This window comes from Cetorhinus maximus, chromosome 9 (genome assembly GCF_964194155.1).
Source record: "Cetorhinus maximus chromosome 9, sCetMax3.hap1.1, whole genome shotgun sequence".
NCBI lineage: Eukaryota > Metazoa > Chordata > Chondrichthyes > Lamniformes > Cetorhinidae > Cetorhinus > Cetorhinus maximus.
This window is the reverse complement of record NC_135887.1, coordinates 54,551,914-54,575,940: the sequence shown is the minus strand read 5'-3', so window position 1 is coordinate 54,575,940 and position 24,027 is coordinate 54,551,914.

The window sequence follows — 24,027 nt, the reverse complement described above, 5'->3', positions numbered from 1 at the left end:
ACCCATTCCACCAACTTATCTATGTCCTTTTGAAGTTCTATGCCAGATTTGTCCACCTCGCATTTGCGGTGCCCGAACAATTTTTGACAGTTCCGGTAAGAGGTGTCAATGAGTTTAAAGATTTCTGCAGGGATCTGCTCCTCCAATCACAGTCTGTTTCTCTCCCATGTTTGCTGCTGATAGGCTCAATAGTGAGGAGCAACAAACACCTGCAACTGTGAGTTTGTGAAGATAGAGAGGCTCTAGAGTGCGCGAGGCCTCTGCTCACCATGCTTTCCTGTGGCTCTGGCCACTCCCCCCAGCTCCTGATGCTCTGACCTGGCTTCAGCTGCATTTCCGTAGCTGTCCCCAGTTCTCCCTGCATTCCTCCGGCTGTTCCCCACGTTCCCTGGGTGTCTTTTGAGTTCTTCCAGCAGTCCCCCATGTTAGCTCGCTGTTCCCCAGTTCTCCCTGCGTTCCCCCAGTTCTCAGCCCTCCCCTTGGTGGGCACCTGTGCTCGGATGCTGCTAGGCCTCAGGCCTTGCTCTAGGTCTCTCTTGCACCCTCATTGCTACTACCCCACCTTCCCCTACCAGCCGAGTTAGTAAGGGAGGGTGAGTGAGTGTGAGGGTGGCTGAGTGAGTATAGGTGGGTGGCTGAGTGAGGGTGGCTGAATGAGTGTGTGAGGGTGGCTGACTCAGGGTGGCTGAGTGAGAGTGGCTGGGAGGGAGGTGAGGGTGAGTGATTGAGAACCCTAAGACTGGGAGTGAGCTGGACACACACACTCTTACCCTTTCACACTCTAATAGTTATCTTTATTTATTACTCTTTTTTAAATGATCAATTTATTGTTGAGACATTTTTTTTAGCTCAGCAAGTTGTTTCTTTTCATATATCAGATTTTATTGTGAAATTCACATTTAATGTTGTGTCAAATCTTATCACAGAATCTTACAGTGCAGAAGGAGGCCATTTGGCCCATCGAGTCTGCACTGGCTCTCCGAAAGAGCATTACACCTAGTCCCACTCCCCTGCTTTATCCCCGTAACCTTGCACACTATTTCCTTTCAGGTAGCAATCTAATTCCCTTTTGAATACCTCGATCGAACCTGCCTCCACCACCCTCTCAAGAAGTTCATTCCAGACTCCAACCACCCTCTGGGTAAAAAAAACTTTCCTCTCATCACATTTACTCCTTCTGCCAATTATTTTGAATCTGTGCCCTCTAGTTCTTGATGCTCCCTTGAGTGGGAACAGTTTCTCACTATTTACTCTGTTCAAAACCCTTAAGATCTTGAATACCTCCATCTACCTCTACCAAGTCTCCTCTCAGCCTTCTTTTCTCCAAGGAAAAGAGTCCCAGCCTCTCCAATCTATCCTCATAGCTACAGTTCTTTATCCCTGGAATCATTCTTATGAATCTGCTCTGTACTCTTTCCAATGCCTTTACAACCTTCCTCAAGTATGATGCCCAGAACTGGACTGAAATTTGGCCCCCGATTGTGAAAAAAATTGAAATGTGGCCTCCCACGCAAAAAGATTGGACAAGCCTGTTCTACACTGTCCTCCTCACAGTTCACAATGCTTCTAAGTTTTGTATCAATCGCAAATTTTGAAATTGTTCCTTGTACACCAAGGTCTAGCTCATGTGTACATATCAGGAATAGTGGGGATTCTAACACCGATCCTTGGGGAACTCCACTATAAACCTTCCTCCAGTCGGAAAAACAACCGTTCACCACTACTTTTTGTTTCCTGTCACTCAGCCAATTCCGTATCCATGTTGCTACTGTCCCTTTTATTCCATGAGGTCTAACTTTGCTCACAGGTCTGTTGTGTGGCACTTTATCAAATGCCTTTTAGAAGTCCACGTACACCACATCAACAGCATTATCTTCATCAACCACCCTCTCCATTACCACATTCAAAAAAACTCAAGCAAGTTACATCAAGCAAGTTTCTGTGCCCTCATGTTTGTGCAGCATGCAGAACACCACCACACATCTTGACACATGCTCTGCCAAGTACCTCGGAGTTCCTCCAGAGTGGTCCAAGCAATGAAAGCATTGCTTAAGCTCCCCAATGGTCTGCTCTATTATATTTCATGTTGTAGTATGGCTTTCATTATATACATGTTGCCCACTTATGTTTAGGTTTGTTCCAAAGTCATGAGCCTTGTTGTCAAAGCATAGCCCTATCCCCCATTACCACCCTGTGGTTTGTCATAAAACAAAAATAGCTGGAAAAACTCAGCAGGTCTGACAGCATTTGCGGAGAGGAATACAGTTAACGTTTCGAGTCCGTATGACTCTTCATCAGAACTCACAGTTAACTGTATTCCTCTCTGCAGGTGCTGTCAGACCTGTTGAGTTTTTCCAGCTATTTTTGTTTTTGCTTCAGATTTCCAGCATCCGCAGTATTTTGCTTTTATCTGTGGTTTGTCATGGTGCCTCAGATGCAGATGCCACAATGGACCATTGCCAAGTGAAGACATCATGATTGCCGCTAGTATACCAGGCATTGACCTGCATGTTTCACTGCCTATGTTCATGCATTGCTAAATATTGAGGGAGTGAGATTCATTTTAGTTGTGGTACATCTCAGAGTTGACCTGTGTGGCCTGTAAAGTGGCGTGTGCAGTTAATGACACCCTGGACCACGGGGAATCTTGCAATCCTCACAAAGCCTGCTGTGTCTGCTTCTCTCTGGCAAGAAAGAATGAAATGTATTCAGTCTCTTGAATAGAAGGCCTCTGTGACCTCCTTCTTGTGGATAGCAAACTGTGAGATGTTGAAAATATCACCTGCTCCAACCAGAGGGAGCCTGATATATAAAGTTCACCAGCATAATGTTACAACCGGGTGAGGAAGAGTGCACTGGCTCCTTTTTATTCAGTCTCCTCGGTTGCTGGCAACAAAGGTTTTTAAAAAAAATTATTTTCCCTGTTAGATGCTTTTTTCAATCCAAATATATTTGCTTTTTAATAAGGAGCCAATCAAGCCAGGTTTCCTTCAGTCAAAGAAAGAGTAAGTTTATTAGTTACCAAACCTGAGAAAAATAATAAAGGATGTGACAACACACACACACACATCAGAAGTAAGAAACAAATCTAAATATAAGTTAAAAGAACACACAAGTAAGTCCTTTGCTTGCCCTGAGGTGTAGATTGTTGAATGTTGCAGCTGTTTGAAGTTAGCTGGTTTCCTTTAAAATCTTGGAGTTGAATTGAAGTTTGAGTAACTGCTCTTACTAGAGTCAATTTTAGCTTGAGAGACAAAGATTCCTTACTGTTTCCTTCAGCAGTTTTTCCAGATGACTTTGATCGTTTCTCTCTCTTTCTGGCTTGGCAAAACCGGCTCTTAAACCTCCTGTCTGTATATTCCAAGAATGGAATTCAATTAACGCGTCTTGCAGTCATTGTTGTAGAACAAGTAATCACATTTTTGATCTTTCATCTCAGAAACTTTTGACACATTTCAGGATAGTAGAAACCAACAGGAGATAGAGTTATTTTGTCTTCCACAGGGGTTTTGAGTGTCTGTTGGATGTATCTGGTTGATTAATAGCTCCCATTGTCTTGACAGAATTATAGTGGAATTGCTTTTCAAGACTCCCTGTTTGAAGTGGACCTTGACACCCCTCAGTTGTGAAATTCCATGCAACCTGTCAGGGCAGGTTTGTAGTATAATCCATATAGGATCTTTCTAGAAAAGTGGTCAACTTACAACATCAGACATCAGATGACTGGTGGTAGCCATCTTTGGTCAGTGTCTTTTCTTGTAATTTTTGAAAAAGAAAACAGGTCCTCTTTAAACAGTTCGATATGTTTTTGGTTAGCTGGTGATGTTATAGGTAGATCTCACTCAATATTGTGACATTGTGACAATGGTCACCTTCACAGCGACTGGTGGTGCTGTCTGCATCCTGCTCTGAGGTTGCACCAGGTGACAGATTTCAGTTAGAACATCCTTACTGAAGCTGAGATGTCTTACACATTGTTCCTTGCTGAGTTTCAGTTAGGAGAATTACTCACTGAAGACACTGGGCAGATATGGGCTCCTGCTGAGAGCCTTTTCCCCCTCTCCTCCTCCTCTCTCTTCTAGCAGCTTATTCTGCTCTGTGTAATGAATACCCACTAATGTAACCATGTCTGGGAACAAATTGTTTGTGCAGAATCCGTGAAATCAGGACAAAGTCATTCAGCATATGCCACACCACCTTCCTGCAGATCTCAGCTACTTTAAAGAACTCTGGAACCACAAAACACTTCTACAATTACAGCAACAGCCAATACAAATCAATTAGCACCTAACCTGAAGGTAGTTGATGATCTCTTTACAGAGAACTGGTAGCAGGTCCTTCCTGCCACTGAACACATGTTCAGCTGTGAGATGGTGTTAGCTGGAATGTTGAATTCCTAAGTAGCAGTGCCGGTGTCAAATGATTGGCATCCTGATCTGCTTATGCAGTACACTTCCATCAGACACTCCCTGCCTGCCTGCCTCCACCAAAATGGTGTCCGGTGCAGATCGCACCAGAAGTGTGTGCGTGCTCCGTAGATGTCCATTTTGGAATCAAGAAAGGCAATGGTAGCACTGAAAAACTGGATGCTCAGGAGGCAAACTTTCTGGTCTTGGTTTGTCAACTCTGGCTGGATATATTCCTGGTGGTTTCATCACATGAACTCTTATCTCCAATCACCCCACCCCCACACTCCTACCATTGGTCATTCCCATCCATCCCTGTCCTCCCAAGCCAATTAGAAAGCAAATATTTTCCAGTATCTATTTGGATGAATCTAGGGTGTCATAAACAACCTCCCCATCTCCATTTTTTTTATTATTCAAAAAAACATTAAAAAGAAATAGCATTTTAAAGACCCCCCGGTTATTTTTCCAGCTAGTAAATAAATCGGAGGGAAGGCAATCCGAATGTCTATTAATCCCAGCTCTTTTCTTGATTTCTCAGGATTACCAGCCCAGTATCAACCACTACTCTTACAGAGGGAAAAGGGGAGGCTGTACTGAGCGGGATAATAAATAAACAGGACAGTAGTATAAGAGCTCTGCCTATAAGGGCATAAGGCAAATATTCACCAAATTTCCATTTCAGTTATTTTACACGAATGGTTAGCAGTTCCACTGAATGGGGACTATTTACAAATGCATTACCTAATAGATAGTATCGATTTGCCTAAGGGTTAGGCAAAAAACCGAGTATGTTTTTTGCACCTCAACCAACACATCAGTAGCCGAGTCTCGAGAGATGGGAATCATCAGAGAATGAACCAGAACTGCCTTGCTGTTTTGGCAACTCATTGTTGCCTCGGGTTCAGAATCTGCTCAGGATGTGTTTATAACAATATCTGTTGGGGAATTAGTCGCCGCCCCCTCAACATTTCGCACACTTATTGTTTAAATGAAACTTTTTTTTTTGCCATTTGTCAGTTGCCCCTAAATTCCTTGGCTATGATATCATAAAAGATGCAGCTGTTACATGCTGAGTGTGCGTGAGAGAGAGAGAGAGAGAGAGAGACAGTGAGAGACACGCCTCCAAAGCCTGGACTGGCCAACATTTACATCCCAGCAGTGCGCAGGACCGAACTGAAACTGACAGGGACACTGGACGCGAAATTAACCAGCTCCAGCCATCCTGGGGACAAAAACAGCTGGCAGCGGCCGGCCGGCCAGCCAGTCAGTCAACAGTGCAACATCTGGAACGTGCACTGGGCGTGAGTAAAACAAAAGGCAGCGTCGTTAAACCATTATTTTATTTAAAAAGTAAGATAGCGGAATGGCTGTGATGTTTCAGTAGCCATAGTTACAATGTGGGAGAGCTGGCTGTCTCCATCTGTGATACAATTCATTTTTAGAGAGATGGACGGGCGGGGGAAACCGTGGGAAATATTAACAATCTGTGGTGGATTATCTCTTTAAATTGTGCGAGGACTGAAGTTCTGTTAGGATGGGATTCATCTTTAGCCACAGATCCACATTAGATTAACCAGAGGTTCCATTGTTATTCCCCATGGTGTAAATATTGAGAACCAGCATAACACAGGAAAAAAATTAACATTGAGGTTATTGTTCTCCTGAAACAAGATTAACTGCATTCAAAAAAATTTCAAACAAGCAGGGAATTTTCCCAACAAATTTGTAAAAAATTAAGGATGATTTTTAGAACAGTAATTGTTGAAATGGGCCCAAACTCTCTTTCTGGATCTATTTGTAGCTGTATCTTAGGTTGAATTGTCCATTTCTTCATGCTCGTTTCGGCCTTGCCCTCCTGAACTCTGAGCCACACACGGTGGTTGTTGTTTCTGGAGGGTGGGTGATCCTGCTTATGGATAGCTCTATATTCATAGCAGGGAGAAATGACTTCACCCATCTCCCCCCAAACCCTGTATTCTGAGGGGTAGCACTAACAATGTACACTGAAGACTCATTCTAACTTTGGGGAAGAGATGGGGGGGTGGGCTACATATTACATGAGGCAACCAAATAAATCCTGATATATTTGTACTGTATTAATCAGGTGATCTCCTGTGGTTTTGGTTAGTGAAAAAGAACGTACAAAAGATAAAAGATCTCTCTGTAATTGTCTCTCTCCTTTGCCTGTCCCTGTCTCACTTTCACTCACTGTCTCTATTTCTTACACACACACACACACACACATATATTCTCTGCCGATATGCCTCTTACACACCTGTCTTTTCTGTATCTGTATTTATGACTTTCTGATTCTCCCTTTGTGTAATTTGTATTTTACTCTGCTGTACTCTCGCTCCATCTTTTGCTTTACATGCTCATGGACAGGTACAAAAAGTAATTACAAAGGCTAATGGAATGTTGGTCTTTATTGCAACAGAGCTGGATTACAAAGTGGTGGAAGTTAAGCTATCATTATATAAAGATCTGGTGTACAGCATTCAGTCCTGACCTCCATACTCAGGGAGGATATATTGGAGGGGGTGCAGTGTAGATTCAGCAGAATGATACTGGGGCTAAAAGGACAGAATGCACAAACTAGGCTTAAATTTCCTTTACTATAGAAGATTAAAAGATGGTCTGTTTGAGATGTTTAAAGGATTTGATAGGGTAAATAGAGAGAAACTATTTTCTTTGATGGGGAGTCCATAACAAGGAGGCATAATCCTTATAATTAGAGCCGGGCTTTTCAGGGCTGATGTCAAGAAGCACTTCTTCACGCAAAGATTAGTGGAAATTTCAAACTCTGTCCCCCAAAAAGCTGCTGAGGCTTGAGGGTCAATTGAACATTTCTAACTTGAGATTAGGGGATTTTGTTAGGGAAGGGTATGAAGGCATCTAGAAGCAAGGTGGGTGGAGAGAGTTACGGGAATATCAGCCATGACCTAATTGAAAGGTGAAACAGACTGGAGATGATGAATTGAAACCCTCCTGTTCCTATGCCTTTTGCCCCTTTTTTTGTGCTCGTTTCTGTTCGCAATCTCGGTGCCATATTTGACCCGAGATGAGCTTCTGACCACGTATTCATGCCACCACTAAGACTACTGATTTCTACTTCTGTAAAATCACCCGGCTTTGTTCCTGTCTCAGCTCATCTGTTGCTGAAACCCTCATCCATGCCTTTGTTACCTTTAGACTCGACCATTCCAACGCTCCTGGCTGGTCTCCCATATTCTATCCTTATAAACTTGAGGTCATCCAAAACTCTGCTGCCTTTGTCTTAATTCGCACCAAGTCCCTTTCACCTCTCACCCCTGCCCTTGTGCCTTCAGCTGCCCAGGCTGTAAGCTCTGGAGTTCCCTCCCTAAACCTCTCCACCTCACTATATTGCTTTCCTCCTTTTAAGACATTCCTTCAAACCTACCTCTTTGGCCATATTTTTAGTCATATGACCTAATATCTCCTGAAGTGGCTTGGGTGTCATACTTTGTTTAATAATGCTGGTGAGCCAGCACCCTGCATTCCTGACCTGGGCTGCTGCATTGCAGGGTTAGGCATCTCCTAACCCTCCACAATTTTTGTGGAGTTGGGTGAAATTTTCAAGGATCTGTGGTTCACGGCCCCTCAGAGGTGTCATGAGCCATAGTCTGGATGAAGGAACCTTTTGAAAGATAAGTTCAAAAGGTCTTACCCATGACCCTTCATGCCAACCTATGCCCTTCCATCCACCTCCAATGGCCCATCATACCCTACATCCACCCCGCAATGGCTCCTCATTCTCTCCTTGCTCACCTATACCCCTCCACCCACATCCGATGGTCCCTCAGACCTTCCATGCCAACCTATTGTGTTTCCGTGCCCATTCATTCAATTGGTTCTAGACAGAACTAATGAGCCCTATAATCATACTGACAGGTGGAAAAGCTTTAATAAAAACAGTCATTTTTAAAAGTCAGTGGAGTCTTCCCAGCTCTGTGAAAATCCAGCCCATTGTCTCTAAAAGTTTCCCCGCCACTGACATTGGACTGACTGGTCTGTGGTTACTGAATTTATCCTCCCATTTTTTTGAAAAGGGGTATAACATTTGCCATCTCCCAGTCTCTGGCACCACTCCTAAATCCAATTAAGATTAGGAGACTGTGACTAGAACCTGCATTACTTCCACTCTTACTCCCTTAAGTAATCCAGGATACATACGTCTGGCTGCATGACATTTCTATTTTGCGCAATGTTAACTGTTTAAGTATCTCCTCTATCTATTTTAATCCTATCTGATATCAATTCTACATCCTCACATACTGTGACATTGGCAGCACCTCATCTCTAGTGAAGTCAGATGCAATATATCAATTTAGTATCTGAACCATGACCTCTGCCTCAATAAAACAATATCCTTTTTGGTCTCTAATCAGCTCTACCTTTCTTTTGACCGCTCTTAATCTTTTCTCTTCCATTTCCTTTATCCCTCTTATTCCCCTTTTCAGTTCTCCTCTGCACCTGAATACTAAAACCAATTACTAAATTACAGAACACTAAAAACTGATTAATTACCACATTGCTGTTTCTGGGATCTCCCTGTGCGTAAATATACTGCTGTGTTTCCTACACCACAACTGTGACTACACTGTGAAGCACCTTGGGATATCTTTAAGTTGTGAAAGGTGCAAGTCTTTCTTTCTAGATATGAAATCAATGACTCCAATATTATAAATTGCTATATAAACATACAATTGGTTGACAGACATTATAAATTAGATAAACAACTCAAGATGAATTTAAAAAATCAATTTTTATGATCTCAAGATTATAAGTTCCCAATTAATTAATGATTCCACTCTAAGAGTACAATCTGACTGATAAAACTAGAGCAGGGGCTACGCACAAGTCCAGTTTCTGGGAATGAGCAGACTCCAGAGCTAGTGAGTAGAACACAGACCAGGCCTGGGCCTCTGAGTAGAAAGAGGGGATCAGACCAGTGAGGACTTCAGGAGTGGAGCAGTGTCGGGGCTGGGGCGGGGAGTGGATCAGTGTTGGGGCTGGGGCGGGGAGTGGATCAGTGTTGGGGCTGGGGTGGGGAGTGGAGCAGTGTCAGGGCTAGAGTGGGGAGTGCAGCAGTAATATGGTAAATTTAGCATTCAGTTTGAGAGTGAGAAACTTGGATCGGAAATTACTGTGCTAAACTTAAATAAGAGTAATTACGATGGAATGAGGGCAGAGTTGGCTGGGGTGGGCTGGGAAAACAGTTTAGCAAAAAAGACAGTGGATGATCAATGGCAGACATTTTAGAAAATAGTTCATGACTCTCAACAAAGATATGTCCCAGTGAGGAAGAAGGATTCAAGGAAGGGGATAAACCGACCATGGTTAACCAAGGAAGTTAAGGACAGTATCAAATTGAAAGAAAAAACATACAATGTGGCAAAGATTAATGGTAAGCCAGAGGATTGGGAAAGTTTTAAAAACCAATAAAAGATGGCCAAAAAATAAATAGAGGGAGAAAATAAGCTTTAAGGGTAAACTAGCAAGTAATATAAAAACAGACAATAAGAGCTTCTTTAAATATATAAGGATGAGAGAAGCCAATGTGAACACTTAGAGAATGAGGCTGGGGAAATAATCAAGGGAAACCAGGAAATGGCAGGGGAGTTGAATAAATACTTTGCTTCAGTCTTCACGGTAGAACATACTAATAGCATTCCAAAAATACTAAATAATCAAGGGGCAAAATGGGGGGAGGAAATAAATGCAATAACTATCACTAGAGAGAAAGCACTAGGGAAACTAAAGGGGCTAAAGGCCGATAAGTCCCCTGGACCTATGGATTGCATCCTAGGATATTAAAGGAAATAGCTACAGAGATAGTGGATGCACTGGTAGTAATCTTCCAAGAATCCTTAGATTCTGGAAAAGTCCAAAAGGATTGGAAAACTGCCAATGTAACACCCTTATTCAAAAAGTGAGGGAGACAAAAAACAGGTAACTATAGGCCAGTTAGCTTAACATCTGTCATTGAGAAAATGTTGAAGTCTATTATAAAGGATGTAATAGCAGAGCATTTAGAAATACGAAATCTAATCAAGCAGAGTCAACATGGTTTCATGAAGGGGAAATCATGCCTAACAAATTTATTAGAATTCTTAGAGGAGGTAACAAGCAGGATAGATAAAGGGGAATCAGTAGACGTAATATATTTGGATTCCAAAAGGCGTTCGATAAGGTGCCGCACATAAGGTTACTTAATAAGATAAGAGCCCATGGTGTTGGCAGTAGTATATTAGCCCAGATAGAGGATTGGCTAACTTATAGAAGACAGAGAGTTGGGATAAGGGGGATTTTTTTGGGATGGCAACCTGTAACTAATGGAGTGCCACAGGGATCAGTGCTGGGGCCTCAATTATTTACAATATATTAATGACTTAGATGAGGGAAATGAATGTACTATCGCCAAGTTTGTGGATGACACAAAATAGATGGGAAGGCAAGTGGTGAGAATGACACAAGGAGTCTACAGAGGGATATAGACAGGTTAAGTGAGTAGGAAAAAACTTGGCAGATGGAATATAATGTGGGAAAATGTGAGGTTATGCACTTTGGCAGGAAGAATAGAGGAGCTGAATATTATTTAAATGGAGAAAGGCTGCAGCACAGAGGGATTTGGGAGTCCTTGTGCATTAATCCTAAAAAGCTTACATACAAGTTCAAAAGGTCATAGGGAAGGCAAATGGAATGTTGGCCTTTATTTCAAAGGGAATGGAGTATAAAAATAGGGAAGTCTTGCTAAAACTGTACAAGGCACTAGTTAGACCACACCTAGAATACTGTGAACAGTTTTGGTCCCCTAAGGAAAGATATACTGGCTTTGGAGGCAGTCCAGAGAAGGTTCACTAGGTTGATCCTGGGTAAGGAGAGATTTTCTTATGAGGAGAGGTTGAGTAGGTTGGGCCTGCACTCATTGGAGTTTAGAAGAATGAGAGGTGACCTTATTGAAACATATAAGATTCTTAGGGGGCTTGGTAGGGTAGATGCTGAGAGGTTGTTTCCCCTTGTAGGAGAGTCTGGGACCAGAGGGCATAATCTCAGAGTAAGGGGGCGCCCATTTAAAACAGAGATGAGGAGGAATTTGTTCTTTCAGAGGGTAGTCAATCTGTGCAATTCTTTACCACAGAAGGCTGTAGGCAGTGGGTCGTTTAGTATATTCAAGGCTGAGATAGATTTTTAATCAGTAAGAGAATCAAGAGTTATAGGGAAAAGGCAGGAAAGTGGAATGGAGCGTTATCAGATCAACCACGATCTCATTGAATGGCGGAGCAGACTTGTTGGGCCGAATGGCCTACTTCTGCTCCTATGGTCTTAGTGTCGGGGCTGGGGCGGGGAGTGGAGCAGTGTTGGGGCTGGGGCGGGGAGTGGAGGCCATTTGGCAAGTGGAGCAGTCCAAGGCCTTGTTTTGGCCCTCGGGGGTTGGGCATTGCCTGGGCTGGGCCTGGGAAGTGTAGAGATAATGAAAGTGGAAAATAAATGATTGGTAAGCATATACAACAAGGAAATGAAAATTGCTTATTGCAATTCTGTGTAGGAGAATGTAGAAACCTATGAAAATGACGAACAGGAAAAGACAAGCTGGTTAATCACATCCTGACCAGAGTGGTGAAGCTCACTGTTGGCTAATACTTGAAGGGTGGGCTTACTTGGCAAGATTCTGAAGGTCAGGAACACAGCCCAGGGGACAGGGGGTGACTGGGAGCTGTTCCCCAGGGAACGGCAGGGTAGTGGGAGTATACCACAATGTAGAGAGGGGCTCTGTGAGCTGTGCCTCAGGGAACAGGGGTGCAATGGGAGCTGCACCCCAGAGTGATTCAGCACTCTCAGCAGAGGACTGAACAAATAATTATGTATTTGCCCTTCACTGATGGTGATTTAAAATGAGAGTTCTGAGGTGCATTTTTTTTGTGCTCTAGGGGGTTTTGAGTTTTTAATCAGTGTGGGTTTTCTGTGATGCACTAACAGCCTAACAGCAGTGCAATCTAATGGTTTCACCAGAGTAGAAGAGGAAATCTAACATCTTTAGTGCCAATTTGCACAGATTTAATACTGAGTTACTGGTCATTAATATTACATTGGGATATTGCTGCAATAGTGAAGGAGCACTGAAAGTCAGGTTTTGAAAAATGTGCCCTCACTTTACTACTTCTCGAGTTCTCTGCCTGAAGACAGGTGCAACCCTCAGCACTCTGATCTCCACCAGTGGTCTGGCGAGGAGGCAGATCCCAAATCCACCCCACCCCATGCTGTTGGCACCAATCTGATTCACACTAGCTGTCCAACCAACTGAGCCAACTGGTCCCCCAGGGAGTCTGAGTTGCTGTCGTAACACACACCTTTACAGGCTTGTTGTAGTCTGGAGCAATGGATAGTGATGGTAGGAGCTCCAGCTCCATCCATCATTATCCATAGCTCTTACCGCTCTCCCACTCTCACCACCTGCCATTGGCGTGTGTTGGAAGGATTTGCAGGTTGATATTCAACCTGATGGACTGTGTTATGAACTTTCCTTGGCCATCAAGTTCAGGAGTGGGACTTGAACCCAGAGCTTCTGTCTCAGAGCCAGGAACGCTAACCATCCAAGACCTCCTTTCACTTTACTTCACACAGAGGAATTCTGAATCTCACCAATGTACTTCTTGCTTTTTCCTTTCAATATGTCAGTGTGGTGCTTAAATCTGCCCTGAAACTTTTACAAAATGATTTAAAGGAAAGAAAACAAATAAAATGATTAAATTGATGTCTAAAATCAGTCTTCACTTCTTCATTCTGGTAACTTTCTGACAATTTAAGTTGCTAAAGTTCATCTTAACTTGTTAGCTTTATTTTTGGGCACTGCACCTCAAATGGGATATAATGAGCTTAGAGGCACTGATTCACCAGAATGATACTGAGGTTTAAAGGGTTAAATTATGAGGCATAACTGAGGCCTGTATTCCCTCAGGTATAGGAGATTGAGAGGTGATCTAATTAAGGTGTTTAACATGATATAAAGCATTCAATAGGATTGATGGAGAGAAACTATTTGCCAAATGGGAGAATCCAGAACTACAGGGCACAGTCGGAAAACTGGAGCTAGGCCTGAGAGGAATGAAATCAGGAAGCACTTTTACACAAAGATTAGTGGAAATCTGGATATCTCTCCCTCAAAAGCTAGTGAGTTGGGTGGGGGCGGGGAGGAAATGGGGTAGGAGTCAATTAAAATTTTCAGGACTGAGATTGATAGATTTTTCTGGTAAAGGGAAATGAAGCAAAGGTGGGAAAATGGAGTTGAGGTACAGATCAGCTAGGATCTGACTGACAGGCCTGAGGCGCTGAATGGCCTCCTCCTGTTCCTATGTTGCTGTCTAGACTGTTGCTCCTTTTCACTCCATTACATTACAGTTTCAAAAAGTACTTCACTGGCTGCGAAACACATTGACATATCCTTTCTTTACAATTCTTTTATTTTTTCCCTCCTTTGCTTTCCTTTCTGAAATGATTGCTATCATTTTAAGTGAAGATGAATCTACCAGGTAATGTAGGCTTGGAGTCCAGTGCAGGCCGAATTGGATAAGGGTACTGGGCTTCCTGAAGACATTGTGGAACCAGTTGTGTTTTTACAACAATCCAGTAGATTTCATGGCAATTTCCTGCTACCTGTCCACAAATCACCTTGGCACCTTCTCTGTTAAAAGTGCTAATGAAATGTGAATAGGTGAGTGACCATACCATATTAGAAATTAAATTTTGGCTTATTATCCAACCAGCAGGAAATTTACTTCAATGTTGAACAAGTAGAGAGAAGCAGGAGATAGGCATCTTAAAATAGCTAAAATCTATTAATATATACCACTAAATAATTGACAAAATCAGCAACATAGTTGAGTACTTACATGTAAGTAACTCAGTGGTGTTTGGGTATGGTTGCAGGAAGGGAAGATTATACTTCACCAACTTCCTTGACCTTTTTGAGGAAGTGACATTCCAAATGGACATTGGCAAACGTACGTTCGTAATGTGAGCCCAATTTTCCTGGTTTCTCTTTGTCCAGGTGGTGAGCACTCAGTATCCAGAGGACCATCTCAGCTCAGGGGATGATGGGGTGAAGGGTGACCAGGTTGATGCTAGTGTCAGAAGGATTGCGTTGCAAGGAAACGTTTGAAAAACTTTTACTCTTTTTCCTTGAAAGTTAATCAGTGAACGAGTCTTTTCTATAAGCTGCAAAGTGGAAGAGAAAGGGTTACCTTGAGTCACTATTAAAACATGATCTGTAGAATATGGGGACAAACTGGAAAAAGGCAAGCTAAGGACTGATGTCAGGAAATATTTCACCCACAGTGATCAATACTTGCAATGGTAGGGGATCAGAAATGCTCTGGAGCTGTGAATCAGGTGATGATGGATATTGTAGCTTTAGACAGCAGGATAAGCAAGAAGAGCCAGTTCTTTTTATTACTTATTCTCGGGGTGTGAGCATTGCTGGCAAGGCTGCATTTATTGCCCATCACTAGTTGCTCCAAGAAGGTGGTGGTACACCTTCTTAGAATCATAGAATGGATACAGCAAAGAAAGAGGCCATTCAGCCCATTGAGCCTGTGCTGGCTCTTTGCAAGTGCAATGTAGCTAGCCCTATTCCCCTTTCCTTTCCGCATACAGCTGCAACTTTTTCCTCTCTTAAGGTGCTTATCCAAATAATTCCCTTTTGAAAGCCACGATTGAACCTGTCTCTGCTGTTTTGATGCTACTGAGTGGCTTACTAGTTCACTCCAGAGGGGAGCTGTGGTCACTATTGCTGTTACCCTTTTCTATTTCCAGCTGGTTTTAAAGTGAAATCCAAATTTTCAAACTGCCATTAAGAGATTGGATTCACATTTTCTGGAATATTAGTCCAGTGACATGTCCAGTGTCTTGCCACATCTTATTTTAGGAATTGGAATGTCTCACTTCTTGTATTTACATTGCAGGAGAAGACATCCCATAAAAACATTGACAGGAGGAAGAGCCCTTGATATCTAACCCCACAGGAGGAGGAAGTCCCAGAAATGCTTGGAAGGATGGCCAGTGGGGAAGTAGAACAACTGCTGCACCCTCGGGGTTCGTGAGTTCCTTCCCATCACTTGTTGACAGTCCTGTGTATACTGAAGCTATAGAATTATAGGAGATTACAACATGGAAGGAAGCCATTCAGCCCATGATGTCAGTGCCAGCTCATTCCCAGAAGAATCCAGTAATAATCCTATTGCTTTCCGTTCTTCCATATCTTACTCCTTCACAAATGTTCTTCTACTCTCAAATAAGACAGTGGTCTCTGCCTCAACCACTCCCTGTGGCAAAACATTCCTCACTCCAACATGGTTCTGTAACAAAATTTCTCTTCACTCTTTGTTCACAGTGATCATTTTAAAATGAATGACCCCTTACTTCTGATTCCCAACTAGACAAAATAGTCTTCCCCTATTCATCCAATCAAAACCTCACTGAGCTCATTTATAAAAGATCTCAATTAAATTTCCACTTCCGTGGAAATATCCGTAGTATCTCGAGCCTTTCCACGTGATAATTTATCAATCCTGGAGAATGTACACTGCATGCTCTCTGTGGCTTTTATACTGTTTCTATAATGTAATGCAAACTTGGAACTCCTTCACCCAAAAGGCTGTGGGTACTGTAGATCAATTGAAGACTGAGATAGTGGGTGTTGGGGAAGACTGTCTAGGGATATGCTGAGGTAAATGGAGTTAGGATACAGATTGGCCATTATCCAATTAAATGGTAGAACAGGTTTGAGGGGCTGAATAGCCTCCTGTTCCTATACTCCTATAATGAGATATTTCCTTACTGCTGTATGAATATTATTGTATTCCCACTGTTTATTTACTATATTCTCTTATTCAAAACTGTACTTTAATTGTAGTTAAACAAAATGTTATAAACAGCATTAAGAAAGTGGAGAAATATCAACATTATTTAAAAGGTGTATCATTGACCCAAAAACTGGAGTTGGAGGGTGTGGCCCTGTTTCCTTTGCTTGAAGAGATGCAGTTTGGACATTTTGTTGTCTGCCTGTGTCGGTGCTTTGTCTGAGGCATTCCAGGGGTTTTTTTGAGCATCAGCAATCTATTTGTGTTGCGAATAACACCCTGTTTAAATCTTGGATTTGTTTTTGTGTAATCCTCTGCAGCACATTTAACAAAATTTAATCTTGTGCATAATCATATAACACACATCTCAGGGCCTTGCTACTCTTGGTGCTCAGAACAGTTCAATCCTACTCTTTTGAGTGCCTGACTGATAAATATACAGATGATTCTCATTTAATTGTAGTGTGCACTGCAAGTGGTAGAGAAATTGCAGCTAAACTGGCCCTTTACATCAGATGACTAACAGAGGACAAAGGGCCCATTCACTGGGATTATCTTCAGAACAATCAGTGTTAACTGCTCATTGGAGGCTGAATATGGTTAATGCTCTGTTACTACTGAAACTGAGTTTGCACACAACCGATATTGGGCTTTGAGTTATTGCACACCTGCTGGGTCTCCCAAAGCTGCTTGCTGGTGAAAATGCAGGATCTCCATTTTGGGCCACTGTGTCCCCAGTAGTAACCCTCAGGTAGGTGCTGGGAGAGGATGGGGTGGTGGGGAAATAGGAAACTCGCAGGAGCAAGGGGAGATCAGTGGGGCTAGTATTGATCCTGGGATCTCAATTCCACATTTAAACACTTAAATTCAAAACTTCTGCCCGTCAAGGTTCCTTTCAAGATTAGGCCACATGTGAGCCACATTTTTGAAGGTAACCAGCCTGGCACAGATGAGCATAATGTTTGCATATGGCTTCAAACAGGCACAAGGCCTAAGGAATGAATGTTTGATTCAGGTGTGGGCCCTGCACGCCCCTTTATCCACCTTGACCAATATGGAAGGGGCACACTTCTGGTGTGTGGAGCACATGCTGCCATATTGGCTGCTTAGGAAACCATTTTGCACCTTATGAACAGATGTGGTACTATTGAATTTCTAGGTTACAAATTTCAATAGAGGCCCTTTAGGCATTGAAAAACAATGAACTACGACTTGTAGTGTCTGACGAAGAACATAGGCCATTTAATGGTTGATGAACTGAAGGCTTTATAATGGAGGATTCATTAATGCCTATTCCAATTTGTCATATTTATAGTTCTCACTGTAAACTTGTGATATATGCCATCATGGCTGTGTTCTGCTTTGGCAGATATGGAAAGCACCAGAGCTTTTAAAGATCCTTTTGAATGCCACATTCCCCTCTTCTTGCAGCAAATAGAATTTCTGTGTCACTAATTAGAGGGAGTGTTGAAATCCACAGGGTTTCTCAAACCACACTGAAAACACCACAACCTCACACAGCATGGGTTTAAAGGTGAAAAAGGGAACTCTGTGTAGCACTGAGAAGAGGCGTCTATTTATAGCCACAGAAACCTCTAGAACTGAAAAAGGCAAAGGATTTAATGATGGTGCCAAGAAACACAGACGTGACTGATAATATCTGAAACTGGAGGAAAGCTAATTACTGCACCGTCTGGGTTTTCATGCGGCCTCTTACACCCAGAATATCCAACTATTCTCACACTGATTCAACTTAACTGAATTGTGTTTAACGGCCAATATCAACGTGTTCAAATATTTAAATATCTTATATTCATTTGAATGAAAATGAATGAAGAAAAATAGTTTTGGTTCTCAAGGGGGTGTAGATTGAAAAATTAAACAGGAACTGGTCAATCTCTGATAGCGCTGGGGTGAGAGTTTGACTTCTTGCCTGACTGATTGGCACTGTTTAGCCGCCCTTTTCAGTGATAAGGCCCCTGTGATTTTGAGGTTAAAGGTCTCCAGCAGGTCCATGATTGAGGCTTCATGATTAGGCCAGAGGGCTGCTGTATTGCCAGCTCTGTTGGACATTTCTTCAGGTATCATTAGATGATCTCCTGCCCCCACACTCCTCCCATTGGTCACCTCGTCCAGCCCCATGTAGGCAGTGTGGGTCTACGAGTATTCCCAGGATGGGAATGATTTACAGGGCTATGGGGAAAGAGCAGGGGAATGATACTAATTGGATAACTCTTTCAAAGCACTGGCACAGGTACGATGGACTGAACGGCCTCCTTCTGTGGTGTATGATTCTTGTGTTTCTATATTGTAAGAGCTGATAGCTTCTTTTCTTTCTTGTGAATGACAATTCTTTGTCTCCCGGTCAGAATTCTGGCTTAAATACACTTGGGCAGTGGTCATTACAGCAAGTTATCTTCCTGATCAGTACTGCTTTGGTGGGAGCCAAACCAACAGCAACAAGAGGAAGTGTAGTGGGAGCTCAATTATGAAACCTAATTGCAGCAGAGAAAATTGAAATTCTGGTAATCATAGGTTGGATTGTTTAAAAGGCTTCATGTAGCACGGGTATTCATACAATCGATGAAATAATCCAGTTTAATAAATTTGTGACACAAAAATATAAGATTGAAAGGTAAGATTATTCACCCAACCAGCCAGTTAAAGTTAGTTTTCTGGGCTTGTGCTGCAGGAAAATAACTTCCTTCCATCTCAACACTGAGCCCATGTCCTTCCACTGTCTCCACTCTGACTCTGTGTATTCTACATTTAGCACACTTGGCAAGTTAGTCCACAGTTTTAAGTGAGAAGTTGCATGTAGATCACATCCTGTTCTTGTGGGTTTGATATCAATTTGTACGAGATTAATATGAACTTTTGTTACTGAAACTTCAGCCCATTTGGCCTCCTTACTTTCCAATCGTGACATGGCATTGTGCTGTTTCTGCACAAAGATCTGCTTCCACCTCACTGCTTCCTTTACACTAATCCCTCGGTCACCAATAACCAGCAAACAATTATTGAGCAAAAATCTTTTCTATCTTAATGGCACGTGAGGTGATATCCCTTCTACTGTCCCAAACTGACTACTTTACAGAGGACAGGGCTGTATGGGTCCATCCACAAATTCTAGGCTTCAAGTGGCAGCCAAGCGAGGGTTGCCATTGTGCACAAAATGCCTTTTTAGAATTTTTGGGTGCTAGTTCAGCGCAGTGAAATATTTGCTGGTGTGAATTGTGAAGTGGGAGATGTTCCTGTTCTCTGATGGTGGGGTGTAATTTTCAATGAGCCTGAAGCCTCTCCACTGATTCTGCAGGTAGTTAGGAATGCAGAGACACAGAGGCAAAAACTACTGGGTAAAAGTAGACCAAGGCCCCTCCAGTTCATCATCTTCTATCCTGAGTCCATGATATAATGATAATGGAGTTGTTGGTTCATCATAGCAATTTATTTCTATCAATTCATCTACAGCAGGCTCACACATGAGGGGCTGGATTTTATGGTGGGCAGTGGGACCCTGTCGTTGAGCCCGTGATCCTGAGCCTGTCCATATTTTCAGCACGTTCCCTAGTGCAATCTTGTGGGAGGTGGCTTCCTAATTGGCTTGTTGTCCTATTAAGGTTGGTGGGTGGGCTCTCAATGCTGCCAGCAACGATGTCAGGCTAGCAGCCCCACTGGGAGAGATGGGCATTGCTGAGGCAGGCAGTTGAGTGGGAGGGCACCTCAATGTGGTGGCACTTTCAGCTGCCTGCATTGAATTATACATTAAAGTGGCTGAAGCTGGTAGGGCCATCAGCTTGGAAAGGAAACTCCTTCCACAGGCCTAGCCATGGACAGAACTGTGACCTTTCATCTCTGCAGTGCCATGATTGGGACATGGTGCTTCCAGCTCTGATGGCCCCTTGGCCTGCTGCGGTTGAGCTGTAGCCTCCACACATGGTTGTGGGGTGGGGGGAGGAGGGTGTGTGGTAGGGCTGCTCTGACGTTAGTAAAATACTGGTGTTGGTTCAAAATGGCTCTAAGAGTAAATGGATTCTCACCATGACACCCCAGTCCCCATTTCTCAGGATCCTGTCCCCCCACCTCCAACCCCATCTTCATGGGACTGGGAAATCTAGCTCAAGGTGAGGAAAATTTCAGTGATGGAGAGATTTGGGAACCACAGATCCAAAATCACCTGTTCCTCCTAAGCACACCTTGGGTTTCAAATACAGCAACTGTAACTCTGTGTAAATGAGAGAAGTTGTACTGGCTCACTGAAACCCACAATACATGAGATTAAGTTGGAATAATGTAAATGGAATGGCCCTATTGCCAGTGGCTGAGACTGGGGGAATGATTCTGCCATACACCTGGATACAACTGATCCTGTCTCTTAACCAGCTCGTGGGACCACCTTTACTTGCATCCACAGTAAGTGTTTTTGAGCACAGCTATGGGGTTACCAAAGGGCATTCTAATCTTTACAATTTGAATGAAGCAACAGTAGTAAGGATGCAGGAGGAGAGAGTTAAGCCGCATTAAAAGATGATGAGTCACATGAGGTATTACCATTCTCCCTTACAGAATTTACAGGGCACACAGATCTCTATAAGGAGCTCCGTGAGAGAAGGGTACACATCATCAAAGAGGCAATGGATAACCGTGCCAGCAGCTGCCACCTGTTACATATGCCTATGAAGATGTCGTTCCTCACCTACTGCTGTCATCTTCAACCATTCTCAACACTTTAAAGGCTGCAGCTGTAATTCCTATTTCCTTGGCACAGGCTGCCATGATTGCATTCAGCTAAGGCTGACAAAAATGCAAATGCTGCTTTCAATTGTCCAGCGGGGCCAATGCTGCTTTCAATTGTTAGGTGGGAGTGTTGCACTCTGGGGTGCAATGTTGGCTCAGGTGGTGGATGCTTAGGGCCAGTGGGGTAATTACCCCCAGGAGAGGGGTAATTTTAACCAAAGCTGCCTGGAGGGAACTCCCAGGAACGGGTGTAACACTGATTTCACACTCTCCCTGTACAAATTAAGACAGACTGACACAGTGGGCTGACTATCAAACTGCATTCCACCCAATCCAGTGGACTGGTGTGTCTGGTAAAAATAACCTCTTGTGTGTGTCTATCGCTTTGGGGGATCTGGAGCAAATTAGGCAGATAAAGAAACCATCTAGTTAAGCAAATGAAGAATCAATGTGTGTATCATGAAACAATTTCCCTCCTGCATTAGGAAAATAAAGACTTGGATTTCTGTAGGATCTTTAAAATGCTCAGGATGTCCGATAGTGCTTCACAGCTGAGAAAGCGCTTTTGGACATTCAATCGTTGTTGTAATGTAGGGAAATGTGGCAACCAATTTGTGTACTGCAAGATTCCACAAAGAGCAAGAAAATGTCAGGTAACCTGTTTTTTTTAGTGATGATGTTTGAGGAACAAATACTGGCCAGGACACCAGGGAGAACTATAATGGAGAACTTGAAATAGTGCCATGGGATCCTTTACATCCACTGAGAGGGCAGATGGAACATAGTTTCACTCATTTGAAAGATGGGTTCCCCTTCTTTCTGTTTTCAATATGATTACAAATCTCCTTTTGTTTAGGATCCTCTGTTTCCCAGTCAAGCTTAATGAGCTCAAACAGTTCCCAGCCATTTCCCTCAATTTGTCTTGGTGACCCAGTCTTCACTATCACAAATGTCCACTTAACTTGACTGCTTCCCCTCTCAAGCTATTTGTGTCTTTTTATTGTTTATGGAAGCTCACAGACTCCCATCCCCCACCATCACTCTCCACCTCTCTGGTTAATGCTGTAATCTTCACTTTACTGCACACTGGAGCCCTCGATCTCTGGGAAACCAATCATTTCCACCATCCATTCTGTGAATAACATTTTCAGCTGCAGGATTTACTAGATGTTGTGTACAGGAAAACACCACTTGCGGTTCCCAGGGACAATATTCCCATCCCCCTTCCCAGCTGGAAAATCTCAACACTCCATCTTTGGAGCAATGGGTATTTGGTTACCACAAAACACAGATGTCCTTTTCATTCAATGTTATTGGGTACATGATGTGAAATATACCACACAATGTGATTTCTCAAGGTGTTGGTGTGTCTCAGTGGGCAGCACTCTTTCTCCTGGGTCAGAAGATCATGAATTCAAATCCCACTTTAGAGACTTGAGCATGTAATCGAGGTTGATGTTCCAATGCAGTACTGAGGGTGTGCTGCACTGTTGGGAGGTGTCATCTTTTGGATGAGATATAGTCCAGCGTAGCTTGGTTTAATTTCAAAGAAAAACAGGGGTGCCTAGTCTCTTGATCAATATGAACCCCTCAAACAACCCCCATACAGATTTTCTAATTATTTATTCTATTTCAGCTATTCCATGCACATTGCTGTGCGCAAATTGTCTGACAAATTTCCCTGCAATACAATAGTGACTAAAGCTCAAAGGTACTTCATTCAAAAGTACGATAAAATACATCAGGATACCTTGAAGTCACGAAAATGTTATAGAAATGCAAGTCTTTCTTTGTTGTCATTTGTTTGGAGTTTATTGTGTCATGTTTAGACCAAAGCTGTATTGGGAGCTGTGAATAATTATGGAAATGATTTGACCCTAGACAATAGTGTGGAGCTAAGACACCACACCTGACTACGAACCTAGTCATTTTCGACTAAACTATTGTAAGGATGCAAAAATCTCTCTCGAGTCAACAGTGTCTTTAGCATCCTTTAAAAACAAGCTACTCATATGTAGGGACATTAAGAATGTATAATTCTTTCTTTCACTTAATAAATAGATCGGCAACGTAGACATCTTTCTTTCTAGAATTTCAATTGTCTGTTGTAAACATTTGTAGATATGACTAAATCCAGCACTACTGGGGTTTCGCTGTCTCCAGAATCTTTTTCTTGATGTCTCTAGATGCTTTGGTCTAATGACATTAATCTCCATATGAAGCAATGACACAGGCTGCGTCTCTGCTGGTCATCACATAACCAGCCCATTTAAACACAGTCGTTGTTCTCCCCATGTCACTTTTCCCATATATCAGACTTACTGAGGTAATTTATTCATGGCACATAAAATGTAGACTTGGACTGTTAAATTGTGCAACAGATTTTGCATTAGGCTAATTACTTTCCAACATAAAAATACAAACAAATGAAGCAAATCCCATTAAAGGAATTATGTGCTTTTTATACTGCAACAGAGTCATCAGCTTGGATTTTCACCTAGTCAGGAAGACTTCACGGATCTTTACAAAAGGCAGGCAGGACCTAGATGTGAAAGTCCCACCCCCATTTCCGAGGGATCCAATTTTTACTAGCGGGGGCAGGGTGTGATTCACACATAAGGGAGACCTGGACTCAACAGGGCCATTTGAACTTAGTGCTGAATTCAAACAGACCCCATTTTCGCTGTTCCAATGGCCTCACCCGCAGTATGGGAGTCACAGGTTGATGAAGTAGATGTAAATGTCTTGAAGAGTGAATAAGGTCTGTTTAACTGTCATGAAGTTTTTCAAATCCCTTGCTTTTTAAACTTAGAAACAAAGCTGTCAATGAGAATTTAAAAAAACACTCTGCCGAGCTGTTTTGGTTGACAGGCTGTCTGGTGTAAGTTAGAGAAAAACACAGTTTCAACAGTGTTCTTTGTTGGCATTTCCCAAGGGTTATTATTATTTCATTATGAAAGCTTAGCTGAGTGTTAAAAGCTAAAATGATCTCAGCAAGATGT